We start from the raw sequence: 6,764 nt of genomic DNA on the forward strand, positions 1-6,764 counted from the left end.
TTCATCAGGTAAATGTCTGGCTTCAAAAGTTCACCACCAAATCTGGGGAAGCATATTGAGGCAGCAAAGTTGTTTTCCCGCCCAAATAACTTTATTCATTATTTGTTCTGTTTTGATAGAGCCATTAGCTATGTAATATATTAGCTCAATGCACAAAATTGAGTGCACATAAAATCAGTGATGAGGATTTAAATACAATTAATATATTTGTAGGATTTTTTTAAATTATATGTTACAAATCTCCAAAAAAGTGTTTAAATAAACATTAAATGCTAAATTAATTCTAATTTATGTTTAGTGATGTTCTTACCAGGTGGTGGATAAGTTGTATTTACAATATGTCATTATATGAATCATTAAGTGGGAATTAGTCCCGTCCAAAGCCGTATCTGCAGCCCTCACATTCTTACTGTCCTCAATTAAAGTTTGGATGCGTGTCTCTAATTCTGAAACCTTCTCTGTCAGCCTAACTATTTCCCTGCATTTATCACATGTGAATCCCTCATCAGCGACAGAGATAGATAAACTGTAAATGTGGCAAGAGGTGCAAATAACAATAGCAGGAGAAGCCATTACTCACGCTGATTGAAGGATGATTCTGACTGTTGTTTGATGAACTCGTGAAAAAGGGTGCGGGAAAGGAAAGAAATGAGGCAAAAGAAAATGGTAATAGATGTAAATAGAAATGCAGATGGAAAAAGAAAAGAAAAAAAAGATGCTGTATCACTGTGATAAAGTGATTTCCAGCCTTCTTTAGTCTTCATGTCCGGGCCAAGCAGACCTCCTCAAACAGAGGTGTTTCTGATGCTGGAGTCCTCTATGATCTGTTGTACGCTCACATTCAGGTAAGGCTTTGATCTGTTTCTAATCAATTCCCATCCTACCTTATTCCCCTCATTGCTTATTGTTTAATGTGGAAATACATCACCTTGTGGAATTAAAAAAGGGGTTAAAATAGGCATTTCATGTTGATTGTAATATAAATCTGTTTTAGATAGTCTTAATTAAATTATCTGTTTTCTATGGGTTTCATATGTGACCCTGGAGCACAAAAGCAGTCATCAGTAGCTCTGGTATATTTGTAGCAATAGCCAACAATATATTCTATGGGTCAAAATGATCAATTTTTCTTTTATTTCAAAAGTCATTAGGATATTAAGATCATGTTCCAAGAAGATATTTGCAAATTTCCTACCATAAATATCAAAGCATAATTTTGATTAGTAATATGCATTGGTAAGAATTTTATTTGGACAACTTTCTCAATATTTAGTTTTTTTGCTCCGTCAGATTCTAGATTTTTAAAAAGTTGTATCTCAGCCAGATATTGTCCTCCTAACAAACCAGACATCAATGGACAGCCTATTTATTCAGAAGATTTTAATTTTATTTTTTATAAATTTACCTTTATGACTGGCTTTGTGATTCAGGGTCACATTTAAGTTTTATTCATATGTTTCATAAATGTTTTTTCCTAAAAATTCCTAGTTTTCTTCTTCTTGACACTCAGGTCCTTCTGTATACTGTATGCAATGTAGAAAGCATCAGTGATTATAATGTGATCTATTTGCTTCTGACACGAGTCAGGAAGAGGATGTTTTAAACGATGAAACTTGCAGCTGGTTTTAATGGATTAAGGAACATTTCTCCTTTTCTAACCCCCTTTAAAAGATAGAAATACTATATGTAAATTTACCATATATAAATCCGGACATATTTGTCAGCCAGCATGTAGATTGTTATGCATTTACCAAATTGTGGCTGTTTTAAAGATTGTTTTTATATCTTTCTTTCTGTCAGTGCATTATACAGGACCTCTTCCAGTTTTTCAGCAGTCATGGAGTTGACAGCACTTTACAGAAAAGAGCAGAAAAATGTCAAGTCAATTGTACTAAAACGTTTGATTGGGACTTTGACACAGATCTCGGTGAATGTGCTCCAGTGGTGATCCACTTCCTCTCACATATACAGTTTTTTGCGTTTTTGTGTTCCTGAATATCATGTATGACCACTAGAGGACAGGCCAGTACACATGAAGCTGTGCTTAACCTGTTGCTCATTTCAAAGTCACCCTGTTTATTGAGGTGTGTGCTGAGACAACATTACTATTAATAATGCTCAAAACAAACCCAGAGCCTTGAGTATTAAATGTCAACACAAACTCAGATCTTAAATTTAAAGCTTCAGTTTCCTATGAAAATGATCTCAATGATTTTTATTATTATTTTCCCTCAGTGTAACATTTTCTTGGCAGTTTTTTATTCTTCACATTTATTTAATCAGGTTTTCTGTTTGTCACTGTATCAGTGAGCTGCCAAAGCAGACACAGACCCCTCTGTTTCCATCAGACCACTGACCAACACAATCCCACCTAATGCAAACAGCCCAATAAAAGAAGACACTGAACTCTATATCCGTCAGGAGATGTAATACAAAGCACTGAAGCCTGAACATCATGAGTGACACTGCTTTATGTGGTTTACAGTAGAATTAGTTGCATTTTAATATTGCTCAACATTGTCTCACAGCGTCCAGGTGTGATTTTGGCTCTACAGATCTAGCTGTTTCGTCCAGGCAGATTTGCTGCAGGTTTTTCCAGCGAGTCAGATGATGTCTGTGCACTGGAATTTTATTGAAATTAGTGCCAAGGATTTCACACTAGATTGATCACTGCAGGACAGTCCTGTTTGTGCTGAAGCCTCCTGCTTCCCAGATGCTTCTCCAATATGAGAAAAATAATAAACAGTGCCCAGATTTGCCAATATGCAATCAAATGTTAAGGTTTCGTTATGAACACAAACATTTATCGCCATCCACATTTATTGTATAACTGTGCTGTCAACAGTTGTCAGTGTCTCTTTGATCTCATTTAATTTGTCACTTTTATTTTCCAAACAATTTTATGAGAACATCTGAAACAAAGTTAATACATTAAAACATGTATTAATCTTAAAACTTACTAGTAAGCTAAACACAAAATAGTTTTGCGAATCATTTGGACGCCCATGCACTGAATCATTCAAGCGGTAAAACCTGCATTTCAGCATAATCCCCTTTGATGAAAGCCTCAACACTTTTTTTGTCTCCCATCACTAAATGTAAACTTTATACACGTAGCTACATGGACTGTGTGATTACTTGGCCTAGTCTTCTCGATTTATATAAATACATTTCAAGATACAAACTTTTGCAAAAAATTACATCATTTGGAACTCTAGTTTTGCATTAAAAATGCAAATGTTTGTACCCTAATGAAAAATAAACATACTTGAATGTATTTGAAATGCATTTATTTCATGCTATAAACAAACATTTATGTACTTAATAATATGCCCTGCAATTGTACTTTACTATACTAAACTCGTAGCTTATACTTGAAGTCTGCTAAATTGCAACAACTAATTTTGTGCTTAATGCACTTTAACTGTGCAGAAATAGTGCAGAAGTCCAACTAAAGTTATAGTGAGGTATATCTGATCGTGATAAAGTGGAGCTATTGCAAGTACACTTCAGGTACATGTTAAATATCTTGCATTTAAAGATTGATATTATTTAAAGGTCACACAATTCTCATCGATAGTGACACATTTTAGGTTTAATATAAAAAAAAGTGCATTGTGCCCAAGTAGTACTCCAAATACAGTTTAATTATAATGTTTATACCAGTAAGTCTTGAGTTATCTGTTAGCAAATATGTTAATAGATTTGAACTATACTTAGTATGGTAATAAATGTATTTTATTACTTTTTGCTAGATTTCCCAGATTTTCTAGAAGTCCTGTCCACTTGTGAGACCAGAGTTGCACCCCTGAATCAGACTTGAGTTATAGTCTCATCTCTTTGTGAGGGTCAGATGAGAGAGCAGGCTAAAGGGCTGAAATGTGTCAGTCAGTATTAACTAGTCTAGTCTGCTCTGTCTCTTAGACACTTTCAGAAAGAGACTTTCACTGCCTGCATGTGGAGCTCAGTTCGTTATCTAAATGAACACCTCTGTCCCTCTCATTTCCCGTAATCCCTGTCGATATAATAGCCGGGTGGTGTTTCTTTCTATAGCTTTGCCCTTCATCCCAGGAAGTGCCAGCTGCATGCATTTTCTGCTATAAAACTATATATAAAAAAGTTAATAGATGTCTGGATTATTCAGTAGGCTGTGTTTTATTTTCCCAAAACTACCAAGAAAACACACACTGCATTGAGACGTAGAGCTTTGATGTGTTTTGAGTTTGGGCTCTGTATGGCACGTGTAAATATGATGTCTTTAACAGTGCAGGAACTTGCCGTTTGTGGAGCTCTAGAGGGTTTAACTTACTGTTTGCTTTTCACAGGTTTGCTTTCTAAAAAATAACTTTAATCAAGGGCAGATGGGAATTTGAGTTCAGTTTCAGACTGTGATGGAGTTTGATGAAATGGCAGTCGATATGCAGTTACAACAGTTACATCAGTGAAATAATCTGTGCTTTTTACAGAAGTTCTGATCACAAAGTTTGCGAACATTTTCACACATTTCTGGAAATTCAGTCATTCAGTCTGCTTAAAAGTTTTGTGGAAACAACTTGCAATTTAAGTCTACTCCAGTACATGAACAGTTTGTCACAGTGTCTGGTCTGTGTTTCCCTGGGGGTCCACTAGTGGGCTCACTTCCCCATAGGCACCTCACTGCAGGCACTACATTAACTCTCCACATCTCTGCCGAACTACCAGAGCCTCTTCACATCTCTGCCGAACTACCAGAGCCTCTTCACATCTCTGCCGAACTACCAGAGCCTCTTCACATCTCTGCCGAACTACCAGAGCCTCTCCACGTCTCTGCTGAACTACCAGAGCCTCTCCACATCTCTGCCGAACTACCAGAGCTTCTCCACATCTCTGCCGAACTACCAGAGCCTCTCCACGTCTCTGCCGAACTACCAGAGCTTCTCCACATCTCTGCCGAACTACCAGAGCCTCTTCACGTCTCTGCCGAACTACCAGAGCCTCTTCACATCTCTGCCGAACTACCAGAGCCTCTTCACATCTCTGCCGAACTACCAGAGCCTCTTCACATCTCTGCCGAACTACCAGAGCCTCTTCACATCTCTGCCGAACTACCAGAGCCTCTCCACATCTCTGCCGAACTACCAGAGCCTCTTCACGTCTCTGCCGAACTACCAGAGCCTCTCCTCTCCCCGTCTCTGCGAACTACCAGAGCCTCTCCACGTCTCTGCCGAACTACCAGAGCCTCTCCTCTCCCCGTCTCTGCGAACTACCAGAGCCTCTCCACATCTCTGCCGAACTACCAGAGCCTCTCCACTCCGTGTCTCTGCCGAACTACCAGAGCCTCTTCTTGCCTCTGTGGAACTTCCTGAGCCTAGTCACATCACAGCCGAACTCTCTGAGGGCTCAACTTATCCTGTCGTGGCCACGGAGGCAACCCTTAATCTGTTCATGTTCTCTGTTTCAGACTTGCCTAACCAGACTTGCTCTCCTGTGCCATCGATCACACTGTGGTGGGCTTCTGTCTCAACCGCACGGCTCCAGTTCCAGTTCTGTGTTCCTTGGTTTGTTCTGGTGTTCGGGTGTAGCATCTGGTAGCTGCTCCATAGAGGAGGGGGTAATGTCACGGTGTCTGGTCTGTGTTTCCCTGGGTGTCCACTAGTGGTCTCACTTCCCCATAGGCACCTCACTGCAGGCACTACATTTCCCACAAAGCCTTGTCCATTCATCACAGTAATTGCACACCTGTTAACTGTCTTCTCTTTCATAGTCATTATACTGTCTTTATAAACCGGTCTTTTCTCTGTGTTATGGAGTCCTTATTTTCCGTCACCTGGTTTCCTCGTGTTCCTTGTATTTCGAGTTCCTGTTTGTTTTTTGGACTGATTTTTGGTTATGACCCCCTGCTTGTTTGATTCTGATTTTGGATTACCCAATAAACTCTCACTGCTCTTGGATCTCTCATCTCCCGTGCCCCAAACGTTACACATTTCTAACATTTTCTAATTAAATATGATACGTGATCTTATGAAATATTATCTTTCTGTCATTACAACATTATTTTTTAATTTTTTTATCATGCAATCAAATGAACTGTGATTTTACAGAACACAATTCTGTCAGGGAATACATTTTATATACATATTACATGGAATAAATTGGTGGCTGTCTAATTTTGTTTACTAAACACACACACGCACACACAAATAATGTTTTACAACTTAATTTTAAATGTTTAAATGCAGATAAGGTTTATGTAACTGAATTCTAATTCAGTTAATTCTATTTAATGAAATATGATGCCTGTTTTGTGGCATGTTAGTCTATATTGTACAACTCATGCTTTAAAGAAGTCATGCATTGAAGACTTATTTTGATGTGTTAAGTAACATACTAAAAGAATGTGTAAGGTGCTTGATATTAATTTGAGCTGTATTATGTTGAGTCTGACAGCAGCCATTGCTCCACACAGAGATCTGATCTGATCATCATCAGTCTGTCTGAAATAACATGAAGAAACAGAACAAACTGAGACCGACTCGATCCAGAAGAACTGTAGGCATTTCTCAATGTCAAGGATACTTCCTTGGCAGGACTGGTCCTTCCAAGTCACTTCCTTCAGAGGCTAGACGAGACTCCTCTTTAGCATTCGGAGAACACTTAAATGGAACAGGCTAGCAAGTGTACATCATTTTATCATTACGTCAGTGGAAAGGTCCATTTGAATAATGCTGTGAATGGTATAATGGTATAATATTGACGTTAAATTACTTTGGACAACTTAACTAGTT

This window comes from Carassius gibelio, chromosome B23 (assembly GCF_023724105.1).
Source record: "Carassius gibelio isolate Cgi1373 ecotype wild population from Czech Republic chromosome B23, carGib1.2-hapl.c, whole genome shotgun sequence".
Classification (NCBI taxonomy): domain Eukaryota; kingdom Metazoa; phylum Chordata; class Actinopteri; order Cypriniformes; family Cyprinidae; genus Carassius; species Carassius gibelio.